The following is a 13,929-nucleotide window of genomic DNA, read 5'->3' on the forward strand; positions in this document are numbered from 1 at the left end:
ATACCATAGAATATGAGTATTTTCAAATAATCAGAAGTAGGTTCTTCTCAAGAGCCCTTATCAGTAACCTAGCTCTGCTTCCATTGAAATTAGTGGGACTTCTATTACTCTCTTGAGAAAAATAAATGAAAACAAATAATAATTAAAAAAATAATCTATGTCTCAACTCAGGAAACATTATGTACTTCTGCAAAATTACTTAGTATAGAGGTACTGAGTTCCCCTCTGACCAGAGAGGCCAGTTAAGAGCACCTTCACCTAATCTATCCCTGATGCTGTTTGTTTTTTCACTTACTCCAAATGTTACTCAAAAGTTCTGACATCACCCACATGCCATAACCGCTCTCCTCCAATGACAGAGTAAGACGACTTTTTTTTTCCTTCATACTGAGGAATTTCCAAGAGAAATAACTGATAAGTGTTTCAAATGAAGACTATACTTGGTGAAGAGCTACCTGATGAAGGCTACTAAGCTCTGGAACTACAAACTGAACATTCAAGACAAATTTCTGAGTTATAGCACTTGTTAATTTTAAGCATAATTGACTTGTGAAACTCATCTGGCCTGAGAAGCCATGATATGACATGCTCTAGCATGCAACAATACGGAGTTGTGGCTGCATACCACAAACAGACCCCAAACTTAAGAAAACAACACACAAAGTTATTTTTAAATCCATTTCAGAGAAACCATTTGAGGACATAGGTAAGAGGGTGTTTGCATTCAGTTTAATAGTTCCTCACATAAAAGGTCAAATTTTCTAAACAGTTTTGTTTATTTGTTTAGTACAGAGAATTCCTGGAGGGGAGACTAATATTTATAGCAATGCTAGTCAAAGCATTGTGTCTCCATTCCCAAGATCCTCTCTCCAACTAAAGAAACAAAAAGCCTCATCTGCCAAAACCAGCCCAAGTCATTTCTATTGTTGATTTCTTTTGAAGTCAATGATACTGAAGCCTCAGGCAAATTCTAACCAACCAGGTCCCACGTTTTAGTTTTCCAAATAGCTATCCACAGAAGGTTTTGAGCTTTACAAACAACTAAGCCATTTAAAAGAGACTTTGTCTTAAACTGATCCAACTAAACTATGAACATGATCAAGTATTACTCAAGTGCCATCTTTCAAAATGCAACAGTTGAAACTCTTTGATTTCCATTTGGAAGAGTAAGAGTTACTGTTGCTCAAGGTGAGGCTTCAGGCAGTACTGTTTATTTTCTCCTCCACTTTATTTTACAAATGCATCTAAAGATCACTGTGACTGGACTAGTAAGCACGATCTATGAAAAACAATCAATACCCACTATCATCACATAGAACAGAAAACTTTAGTAGTATCCACATAAAGTGCACATATGGTTCCTATGATATATGAAAAAAGTGAAGGTCTCTATTTATACACAGGACAGCTCTTATCCAACATACCAGTTTATGAGCACAACAGCATTTAAAGCTGAAAATGTACAGGGTAAGCCCTGTACAAGTAGCCGTGTACTAAACAAGGCAGCGGATACTTTGTGCTATTGATATGGGCAGAATAATCCTCTCAGAAGCATTCACATAGGGGTTTTGTTCTCAACAAACTGAAAATTTCATAGGCCTAACACTTACTAGGTTTCTAATTCTAGGACTCAATCCCCTTCCCCAATTCCCTTTAGTGCTTTTTCAAAATGGAAAGGACAGGCTGCAACCTTCTTTTGCAGAAACTTTGTGATGGAAACAGCAGGTTCCCTGCACATCCACTCAGATGTATACAAGCTGTGGAAGTTTGTCATACAGGAATTTCACTGCTTCCCAGACTTCTTTCCTCATCACCCTCATGCACAATAGTTAACTTTGTGTTTTTAAAATTTGTGACATTTATGTATTTCAGGACTTCATTTAGCTCCAAGTGTCTAAAGCACCACAGCTTTGTTGAGAACTGTATATGAAAGGGAATTCTTTTGGCTATTTTTTGATTAACCAGAGATACGGAAAACTCAAAAGCCTGCTTTTGGGTTGCATTAAATTTACCCTACACCTTTTCAGATGAATTTAAGAAATGGAAATAAATCAGATAAGAAAGATCAGTCACTGCAAAAACGTTCTACCACTTACTGTACAGTCAGACCAACCTATCAACTCCTGATTGATCTTATTTAATTCACCATGCTATAAAAGTGTACACCCCTTTTATGCTTTATAATGGGGGGAAAAAAACCCTAGAAAGTAATGAATAGTAATAATAAAAAAAATCCCCTTACATGCATCCCAACAGTAAAGAACAGTTTACCTCAGCCACATTGGTAAAATTAGGTAGACAATTTTAATCCATTGTTTTTTTTTTTACATACTTGCCCATCAGAACATAATTTCCTTAAAATATATTCACCTTCCCTCCTCCCCCCCCTCCCCCCCAAAAAAACACATTCAACCCACTGATACTGAATGATTCTGAATGATTTTTACTTCACACACACACGCAAAGAAAATGTGTCTGAAAGCAGGCTGCTTTTTGGCATACAGATACCTCGGAAAGCAAATCTAAGTGAGATCTGGCATCTGTGTATTTAGAGAGAGTGGCTATTACTCACACCTTGCTATGATAATATGACTTGGCAAACACAGAGATTGAAATGCCTTCCCCCTCCTCCCCTCCATATTGCACTGCTATAATTGGCCACCAGCAATTTGACATAGAAAAGGTTTGTACGTACGCGTTCAGCTGGTGTGCACCCAGGCAAGGTCTGGGAAGGGAGAACTTCCCAGGAGTCACTGCTAGACGCACACAGTTGGAAGAAAGCCTGCAAGACTGCAGATTAGCAGCCTACAAACCCCCTCATGGGCTGTGCTGGCCAGCTGAAAAGCTTTTCCCCAGATTTCAAACCAGTTTGTCAGACACTAGACCTGGAACTGTTTGAGGCTAGCGGCACAACTCTGGTTCCAGGCTGCTTAGATAACAACTGTGGAGCTAACTGGATGGACTGGGAGAAGTTATTTTAAGTTGCAATTACTAGCTCATATCTTATCAAAACTGCTGGATGCACACAATCGCTGCTGCTATTATCTTCCCTTCCTCTTCTGAAAGAGCAACAAGAATTTTATTCATGGCAAGTAAAGATAGAGGAAATAGTACCAGGTGAAGGGTTAGGTGCACTCTGCTGCTGCAGCCACCCCAGTGAACTCCAGTACCTCCCACTCTTCTTGCAAGCAGTCCTGCTCTGCATCGAACTACATCCCTCTCTTCCAGAAGCACTTAACCAGCCTCCTTCTTACAGTGACAAAGGATCCAACTAAACCACCATGTGATGGCAGTGCTCAAAGCCAAAGCCTGCACAACTTCATCTTAGGGCTGGGTAGTCCCAGCTGCACACAGAGAGCGGCAAAGTACTTTGCACTTTCAAAGCAATCACTGTGCAGTTGGGAGAAATATGAATCTGAATCATACTGAGATGGAAAGCAGCACTACTGCACATCAGACAAGGTGGAAATTCAGAGGGGGTCAGTAGCAGGATGGTGGAGAACAAGGCATTCTCCACTTGCTATACAAAAATTAATCCAAATATGAGAAGAAACATCAGCGTCAGATTCAATATTAAAAGTCATTGCCATAGCACAGAACATTCTTCACCAGGCAAGATTAAGTGTTGAAAGACAGCCTGACCTTGTTACAAGTTCATCTGAAGCCATAAGGCTGAATGAGTAAACTGGGCATAAATAAACATGTTTTTTCTTGCATGACTCCTTACACAGCTACACCTCAGCAATAGATTTCTCTTAGATCAGTCATGCAGTTATTACTAACAGCAAAGACTGGTCATCGTAAATTTTATGCTCCCATATTGGTTGCACCTACGGTCAGGAACAATGGTCCCATCAATCCTCCAGACCCACTACTGGCTACCAAATACAGCATTTTCCATCAAGTATTTAATGAGATTAATTTTAATAGGATTTTATAGACCACCTGCAGTCACTTACTTTACTGCAGCCTTTTAGGCTATTGTGACTTTCAGAAGTCAGGCATTACATTACTTATTTTACTTATCATTAGAAAACGCCTCATACTGTAAAAAGGTACACAATCACCAAAGAAAGGTAAAGAACTGCATGCTTCCAGGCTGTCTACGGTAGGTTCTGGAACATTTTCTTATAGATTTGGTAACAAATTGTTGAAGAAGCCAATGGGAGGCTTTTTTTTTTCTCCTAGACTTCTATTATCATCCGTTCCCCCATCCCTGAGAGAAAGCCCACCAAAAGGCTGCAGGTTTTTTTTTTCTGGCAATAAGATGCTGCTCCAAGACTGTGCCACACACAGACTGGATGAGCAGCCAACTGCTGAGTGGGAGGCTCATTAAAAAGGGCCATTTGCTTGCCATATGTCTCTTTCTTCTAGACAGACAAATTCTAGTCATTAGAGTTTAACCAGAAAGGCAGATTAGTAAAGCAATTTTTTGTTCAAATGGTACCAGAAATTTTCCTAAGCAGAGTACTGAGAACCAGTGGGTGCTCAGAGTGGTTAGAAACAAGTTAGAAACACTGGTTAGAAACAAGAGCCCCTATCCCAAAGTGGAATTGGCAGAGCATCTCATCCTTGCAAGGCTGACATTTCCCAACCTCCCATAGGGGAGTCCCGGTCCCACCACCTCTTCCTGCTCCTGCCCTCCACTGCCACCCAGGCTGCTGCTGCTATTGTCTTCTGCTTCCCCTCTCCGCCACCATCTCCCCCTCATTCCTTTCCCTTCCTGTTACTGCTGTAACATTTCCTCTGCACATTCCCACACCCAACAGGATGACTACAGGAGTATAAACTGACAGGATCATCCAAGCCTGTCTGCCATTGAGAAGTCTGTGTACTGTGCTCCCAGCTTGGAAAGGCAGCACAAATGCATCAGCTCCCAAACATCTGTCTAGAACAGGTCTTGCAGACCTTTGGGCCCATGATGTGTGTCTTTTGCACTATGGGTACTCCCACCCCAGCAGACAAACACAGGTAACCCATTACAGGCTTCCTACAATGGGGTAGCGGTCAGTCAGCAAGAAGTAAATTGACAAAAAGGAAACCAACCACCACCAAACCCCAACGCGCTAAGATTTCAAGTGCATCTCAGCCTCTTTTTTAGAATCATAGGAAGCAGTTTTGCAGATAGGCATATATGCATGACTGATCTTATTGTAAATGTAAGTCTCTTCTATTTACATACTGCTTTAAGACACTACCAGTCTGAAATCAAATTCAGATTCTCCATTAATTTCACATAGAAAGGTTGTCTTAAATTCACATCATGCTTTTAGAACAGCTATCCTCCTTGAAGGATTGAAAAGCACTTCACAGGAAAACATTAATTACCACGAACAGTCACAAGTAATGACCATTTCCCACATCCAGCATCCCAACAATGTCTAGAGAAGGCTAAAGCTGATTTACTATCGCATTGCACACTCGCTCCTACTCAGAGTATTTCTCATCCCACTCCCAATGATATGCTGCAGCGATTCCCCTATACTGACTGAGAGATGCTTCCTTCCCAGCAGCTAGTTGTGGGTTTCAAAGCCACAGTCCTAAAAATGCCTGAACTTGGACCCACAAATCTTAAAACACAGCATTACTTGAATTTTCTCTTTTTTGGTGGTAACATTTGTGTAGCATGTGTCTTAGTTCCCCCCCCACGTTTTGAACCCTAGTAGCTAATTTAGTAGGGACGTAGTAGCTATAGAACTGGATTATGGAAGCCACCTTGTCCATCCATCTCACCAAGGTTTCACCTTCTCCATCAAGCTTCACAGTAGCCTTTATTTTTTGACTTTGGAAATGCAGAGACCCATGCAGCATTTTATCAGAAAGAGCATTCCCCAATCAGTACTTCCTGCTGCACACTTTCTCCTCCATAGATACATATCTCGCACTTGCCTATGTTAAAAAGGTTATTAATGACAAAAAAAGTAAAAAACAAAACAAAACCAAACCAACCTATGTTTCTGGCAGAAGACAACAAATGCACTTCCTATCATTTTGATGAAGACCTTCAGAAACCTTCAGATGGGATCATGAATCCTCATCACAGGTCTATCTTTTTTCTTGTGCGTGTGTGCAATCATTGTGATCAAAAGGGGACCTTTCATGTAATGAGCTGGTCCACACACACACTAAAAGAGGGATCAGGTGAGCACCATGAAACAAGGAACAGACGCAGCCAGCTTGAATTATTTCAGCCACCCAAATGCAGCCAGCCAGCCTTGGCTGGCTATTCCCAGTCTACTGCAATACAGAATTCATGTGAGATGAACCGGAAAAGGTTGAAGTGGTGACAAATATTTAAGGAGCACAGTGTGAAAGTGACTTCCCTGAAAACCACAGCCTCCTTCGCATATAGATTTAAAAGGTCTTTCTTACTCTACATACACTATCAACCATCCAAGATGACAGTGGCATCTGTCAGTGGTGTAGATTTTGACAGGTGGTTCACTGCTAGGCATTCCTAGTTTGAGGACACTCATGAGAGCCCCTGTGCAGTATATACATGTACACTGTATTTCCTTCTTTGCCCGTGCTCTGTCTGCCTTTGGGAGCAAGCTGCACACTCTGGTTGAGTTTTGCCTGCAGTAAAGGGAAAGAGAAGAAGAATTGAAGCTTCATATCTGTACATAAAGCTGTGAGGGAAATAAACACAGGCTTCAGGTTCTCATTAATGCTTAGGTCCTTCATAATGAGAAGTTAAATACCCATGTTTCTCCTATCCAGTTAATAATGGCCACCTTTGCTATTAGCTTTAATAGCGTCCTCTGCACGCACACTGAAACAAATTAATCTCTACCAACTGAGGACAGAAAATCTCTGCACAACAGCTCACAACAGAGGGAAAAAGCCACTTTTTCCACTCCTCGAAGTTTCAAAGCTCACAGAAGTGCCTTTCCCTGACACAGCAGAATGACTATCTTGGATCACCGGCTAAATTAAACACAGAAATTACATTCTCCGTATAAACAGAGTTATACATGGCTTAAATAGCATGGTTTTATTTTCCTATTGGCACCAATTGGTACAGTAGTTCAGTCGAAGCTTAAGACATCCATGATGTCAGTTGCTTTAATAGGCAGCACTGACGTGACCAGCTCTTGTTCCCAGACGCAAAGTGTGCTGGTTTCCATGGGGAGGATGCTGACCTAAGAATTCCTACCGCACTTCCTATCAGTTGTTTTGAGCCACAAACACTGGCTCCAGGGGGAAAAAAAAAAAAAAAAAAAGTCTGTGTCTCCAAAAATTCACAAGATGACATCATCCTGTGCGACAGATTCCTCTGCAGCTCTCTCCCCAAACACACACGACCTATCAAAACCCCTGCTCTGCATTCCTGCCAGCTGGGTTCTGTATGTACAGAAGGGAAAGACATTCATAAGTTTTGCTTTGCTTGTTTGCCATGATAGCTCAGTTGTAACAGTTCCCCCTCCAGCCTCAAGGAAAAGGGACAGCCAGTCTGAAAGAGATTTCTTAAACTAATCATAGGAGGTTCCTGACAATTTCTTCCCTCCCAAATTCCCACACAGATTTAGACCATGTAATAAGTCAGAATACCAGCAAATGAAAAAAAGAAGGGACATACTTGAGACAAAGTGAAACCAAGGGCAGAAGACACAGACAAATGGAGTAAAAAAAAAAAAAAAAAGTACACAGTAAACCATACCCAAATGTCCTAAACATTAAGAACTGTACTCTGCAAAAGTCTTCATCTGCTACTAGCATGCACTATAAACCAGGTCTATCACAGGACAGTTGTGTTGGCAACCGCATCATTCTTTGTAAATGATTCTGTAACAGTGACATGTGCTTGCTTACTTCTGCACCTGCTACTCTACTCACATGAAAACACAAACCCCAGCATCATGCACCAGAGTTAAGCCAGAGATTAATAAAAGGCAAAGGGTAGGAAATGGGTCGATTAACAGTAGGAAAGGGTGAAGCAGCTTCACACTTAATTTCTGCTTTATTCAGTGCTTAGAAACAAGCAGCTCATTCCTACCCCAACCTCGCTGGCTGAAGCTTGCTAACTGGGTAGCCTGTGGTGTTCATTCCTCTCCTCCCTTCTAAATCCTTAAGTTATACCTTATGAAAGAGAAGAAAAGCCTCCTCTTGGGAACTCAGGAGCACATTCCCAATTTCCTTGTAGCAATTACTTAGAACAGCCTCAAGTGGTCGGAAGCATGGGATCAGACCAGAACCTCGAGTGCAGCCCTAAATACACCTCAAATGCCCAATGGGGATCAGCCTTTTCCTCGAGCTTCTCAATGGTTAAGTTAGGCAGCTTTTAAGACCCTTCTCCTAAGCACTTAAGTCTTTCTATCATCATACAAATGAGCCCACTGTACTAGTGGAGCTAAGGCAAAGTAATTCAAGCAATGCCAAGCAAATCCTGTGTGATTTAGCCCATCTCCCAGCCTTCCGGGAACCAGTTTCCTAGCTGCTATTCTACCCTTCCCTCAATTGCAAACTTTCAAAAAGCCATCTTCCCCAGTTAATTTCTTTTGTAAAGGCCTCTAGAGTTCTTTCCTAATTGATGCAACTCCAATCAGCTTCTTTGTTGCCCACAGAGATGTGAAATAAGCAAGCAAAACCAAACAAACAAAAAACCCACCTTACAGTGAATGCTTACAAGGTCACAGTTGAATTTCATCAAGTTCGAAGTTTGAAGACTTAGAGTAACAGCCAAGAACTGTGGAAGTCTGAGAGGAACATGTGATAATTCAAATCATCAGTTTTAAAAGCTGCAAGTTTTCCTTCTCTCCTCCTACCCCCTTTCCCTCCTCGCAAATAAAACACAGGAAGTTCAATGCTGAGACAAACCTTACTTTCTTTTAAACAAGAGTAAAATTACACCCATGCCGAAGTCAAAGCAAAGGAAAGCAAGACAGCTGTATCTGAAAGCACACACCTCTTTCCACCTAGTACCCCACTGAGATGGTATTGAAAAATATCACTACCATCACAAACTTTTGTTTCCTTTAAGGCACCAACCAAATCCCATGAAATCAAACAAATTTTATAGCGCAAACTGGTGTCTACAAACCCCAAGTTCTTAATTCCAGGTGGGAAAGCATGACAGAAAATACAGGTATTTTCTTTCCATGAACCTCTGAGACACAATCAGCCTCTTCCTCTATTACTTGGAGGAAATAATACCCTGTGATCTATCCTGTGAACATAGTACCCTGTGAAACTAACCCTACTGTTCTCATTACATGAAAGTGCAGCAGCCTTGCAGAGCTGCAGACTCTACAGCAGTTTCAGACATTTGAGATCGGACAGGCAGCAAAACTGAAAGGTGGGTGGGAACTAAAACAGTTGAAGGGGGTTTCACAAGAAGGCTGAATACAAGCTTTGATGTATCCAGCCACGTCAAGCAAATTCTGCACATTCTGTATATATATATACACATACACACAAAGAGAGAAATAGTCTCACAGTCTGCTGATTTTAATGTACTAGGATGATAACTCTAAGGAAACTAGACACTGCAAAATAGTCTAGCTGACTGAAGAAAGATGAAGTTGAAAGTGAAAGATCCTCATCAGTGTGACTGATGAAGAATTGCACACCAATGTTTCACTAGAAGCTAAATTTGAACCACCTCCCCACACTGAAAAGGTATTTCTGATTCATAGCTTGCATTCTGGGAAGCTGCTGGCACACAATACTAGAAAGAAGTATCATATACACCCAGAACAAACTCCTTGGGCTCAGGACAACCCGCTCCATTGAAAATCAAGTAACCAAGCAAACAAAAAATAATGAAAAGAAATACATATACATTCTTTAGTAGTTATAAAACAAAATGCAAAGTAGAAGAGATTCTCCAGTACAGGTGATCAGACAAAAGGGGAGAATTTCAGGAAAGTTAGGTAAAAAGCTGTCACTTCACAAGACTGGCAAATGGAGGGAGATGGAGGAACAGGAATAACGTGCACCCACAGGTACAAAATAAATAAACAATTTTTGCCAGCAACTTCAGTGCCTGCAATTTGATGTTGCATTGTAGAGCAACAGAGAAGCATTTGCCAAAATTTAAACAGGTACAGAAAAGTGGAATAACAAACAGATAGGACCATGGTGAAGTCTGACAGCAACTAAACTGGTTGAGGATAACTCCCTTAGAAGAAAAAAAAAACAAACCCACAACAAAACCAACACCAAAAAAAAAAGCAAAATGGAAAATGAAGAATATATATATTTGCTCGTATATGGAAGAACAGTTCATCCATTATTTCAAGGTAACAAGTTTAAAAAATCCAGAAATATGAATACAGTTTCCAGACTACAAGGCTGTGATTGCCTAGAGTAGAAAAACGCAGTCTTCCGTGGGAAACAAGGAGGTAGCAATTAAACTAAAAACAAGTAGGTAAATATATTTTAAGGCATAATCATTTCCCTGACAGGAAAGCATGGAATGACATTATATGGGTGGTTATAAGTATTTCAGACATTACTGACTTCAAGACTTCTACAGCTGAAGAGGCAAGCACTGCTCACTAAAATGAGCACCCTCTCACTCTGCAATACCCACACACTACTCTATGGTCATATATCTACAACAAATAGATCTACTTTTTATATATATATAAAGTATAGACTTTCTTTTATCTGTTTACGGGGAGAAAAGGGTTGCAAGTCTCACAAAAGTTCACACAGTCAAGTATTCACAGCTACACAAGTCATAGTTCTCTTTTAAAGCCATGAAGACTATCTGCTGGTGGCAATGCTTTTGTATGCAGTAACTGTGAAGAAAAGCTTTCAAGCCTCCAACTGCTTTTCAGATCATACAACCTTTTCCAAGGAAAAAAAAAACAAACAAAACTTGGGAACTGGGGGATTAAATGTGTGGGGTTTTCTTCTTTGTTTTCTTCTGAGGACATGCATTCATTAATCATTTACCAGCCCACAGATACATGGCAGCCCTGCCTCTGTCAGAAGTACTGCACTGGGGGCCCTGTTCTCTAGAAGTTATATTCAGTTTTACAGCACAAAAGCCCCAGGAGATCTATGTGGTAGTTGGGTGCCAGGTTAAGTTCAAAGCAAAACACAAATTAAAATGCAAAACGTATTTCATATCAGGGAGTGCTGTACTTGGAAGACTCACCTAAGTTCCCTACTCCAGAGCAGTGTCCCTCCCTGTCTTAGGTCTCACCCACCTCTTTGTACCTACAAGTTACCCCATCGGAGCTGTGCTGCTCCACTTACACAGAAGAACAGGCATAGCTCTTCCTGACACCACCCACTGTTCCTAGGGAGGCAAAGCCCCAGACCAAGGGCTCTTTGTCCAACACCACCTTCCTTGACGAGCAGAAAGCATTAAATTACACCTGAAGGAGGGAAGGGTCTAAACTGAACTTCAGACAAGGAAGCACTCCCTTTGTTCCCAGAGTAATGCAGGTTGGCAGCAGGTGTAACATAAAGCCATCAGCAAAAGATGTTTGTCAGTCTAATGTTTGCTCTTCTCTCCAGGGCCATGAAGAGAGTCATAAAGCATGCTATAAACATCTAAGAGTGCTCAGTATCACCAAAGTAAAATTCCAAGCTCTTCCAAGATCACAGAATGGTTCAGCTTGGAAAAGACCTTAAGATTATCAAGTTCTAATCCCCCTGCCATGGATGCCTCACACTAGACCATGTCCCCCCAAGGCTCTGTCTAACCTGGCCTTGAACACCCCCAGGGATGGAGCATTCACAGCTTCCTTGGGCAACCCATTCCAGTGCCTCACCACCCTCACAGGAAAGAACTTCTTCCTTATATCTAGTCTGAACTTCCCCCGTTAAATTTAAACCCATCACCCCTTGCTCCTGTTGCTACAGTCCCTAATGAAGAGCCCCTCTCCAGCATCCTTGTAGACCCCCTTCAGATACTGGAAGGCTGCTATGAGGTCTCCACGCAGCCTTCTCTTCTCCAGGCTGAACAGCCCCAACTTTCTCAGCCTGTCAAGATCTTGGATGCATCAGGTTCAGAGTGGGTTCAGAGCAACATCAGCGGCTGTTGTCATCCCAAGATAACTAGGAGACACCTAACTCACACCATACTTCAGTGCTCCCACAGCATCTAAGGTCTGACTATCCCAGAGCAGGTAGCAGTAGGGCTGCTGGAACCACAAAACTGTGTCTTAGAGGCAGGCATGCCTTTGGACATGAGAAACTTCTGCAGCTGCACATTGCAAAATCTCAGGAAGATCTCCTGCTCCACTGATGCAAAGGCAAGTTCACTCTTGAGAAGACCTGCAGAGACCATCTTCCTCTGTGTTAGCAGGATGCAATGAGGAACAGGCCCATCAGGCAAGTGCTCCATGATTAACAAATCAAACCAGCAGAAACAGGTTTGCTGTACACCAGTTCTAACACTGGAGGAGGGACTTCTGACTCATTCCCATCCGGCACCCCACCTGGGAAGACTCACAAAGCAAGGTTTTAAATGTGTTTGAAATGACAAGCTATCGGCACACCTGGGTAAGCAAGAGGACAGGGCACCAGCAATTACTCTGAATTAGCAATTGCTAACACCGTCCCTATATGGTGGGGAGTTGTGATTTCACAGGAAGAGTACTTCTAACACCCCGAATGTGTTACTGCGTGGCACACCCTGAAATGGGGTGTTACTTTCTAATGTCTTCATAAAAGTATTTTCCTTATTAGTTGCCTCCTATGAGGACAGAGATGACAGCAGTAACATGAGGTATCCTCTTCAAACCCTGGGCAAAGGTAAGTGGAAGCTTAAAGAAAAAAGGCAGGAGTTTGGGTGTTAAATTATTATATTTATTTAGAACATCATCTCAAAGGAACAGCTTTGTTCTCAGATAGGGGAAAAAACCCTCAGACAGGAGAGCAAACGAACCATCAGTTGCAACAACAGAGATAAGGCCCTAAAAAACAAGAGTAAAGGTCCTGTTATGGTTCGATTAAATGTGAGAGTGAGCATCTGGGGCAAAATAACCTAGATGCTGCCAACCCATTCACAGGTACTTTTCACAGCATACCCTCACCAATAGCAACACAGCATCAAAACCTACACCATGTAGGTGAGGGTATGCACATGCATAAGCACACGTGGGGGTCACTCCACAGCCCTCTGCGCCACTGTTCCTTTACTGCAAGTTTTCAGGAAACAAATTCGGCTCCATCAGCTGTCACATCAGTAGTCTGCACACATAAGGAATTGTGGCCATATAGGCACGGCCATTTACAATAGACTGAGCCTGTGCCATATAGGGTAAGAGCAGGAGTCTTTGGAGGCTTGAGCTGATGAATCCTCAAAAATGCTTTTGATCATTTTGAGCTATATAGAGCTGGAAGGTAACACAAGAAGGGTCGGACAACACCCAAGGGACACAACGTCTTCAATGCCTTTCAGTTATCACAGGATGCGTTTGAGACATGGTCATCAGCACCCCTGCGACACTGGGAATGAGAGGCGTTCCTCTTGACAAGCAGCAGCACAGTAAGGCCTAACTCTGCAAGACACCAGCATGTCCTGTATCTTCCAAATTCATATCACAAAACAGTATTTTCCAGAAGCTACCAGGGGAGACATTTATCAAGGTAAAGATTACAGTCCTGCCTAAGCCAAAACTAGCAATAACATTGGACAACAGCTGGAGGGTATGGATGATACACACTTGCTTTCAGAGTAGAGATTTAGTATTAAGGATAGCATAGTACCAGGAACAACATAAAACTAGTTCAGACAGAAAGCTTATAAGACCTTCCTGTGAGTATCAAGTGTGAGTTGTGTACCTGAGGAAAGCAAAGGACATCAAACATCCAGCTGCTGTGATGGTTTACCTTGTGCTCTTGCGAAGTCCACCCTCTTATGCTAAGACAGGGCACTATCAGGACAGCAATTTTAATCTTTCCATTCTATATGCACGTGAAGACCTCTTTTGTTTCAGGAGCCAGAAACACATTAGCCATTTGGTT

General features: G+C 41.9%; 1 protein-coding gene across 4 annotated transcripts in view; it reads right to left on the bottom strand.

Annotated features, from left to right (window-relative positions):
* The window catches only part of GAREM1 (GRB2 associated regulator of MAPK1 subtype 1), a 101,188-nt gene that overhangs the window by 59,705 nt on the left and 27,554 nt on the right, over window positions 1-13,929 (bottom strand). The window contains exons 2-3 of one of the 4 annotated variants that reach the window (XM_057397695.1): window positions 8,609-8,696; window positions 6,382-6,576 (exon numbers count right to left, since the gene is read on the bottom strand). The exons of 1 other annotated variant lie outside the window; for it this stretch is intronic. The gene's annotated coding sequence lies outside the window, so the exon portion shown is untranslated. Of the gene's footprint in view, window positions 1-6,372; window positions 6,577-8,608; window positions 8,697-13,929 lie in introns of all 4 variants that reach the window. 2 more of the 4 variants (XM_057397693.1, XM_057397694.1) reach the window with 2 other exon arrangements.

Source organism: Pezoporus wallicus, unplaced genomic scaffold (assembly GCF_028554395.1).
Source record: "Pezoporus wallicus isolate ANWC-B61680 ecotype Strahan unplaced genomic scaffold, APGP_CSIRO_Pwel_v1 contig_227, whole genome shotgun sequence".
Taxonomy (NCBI): domain Eukaryota; kingdom Metazoa; phylum Chordata; class Aves; order Psittaciformes; family Psittacidae; genus Pezoporus; species Pezoporus wallicus.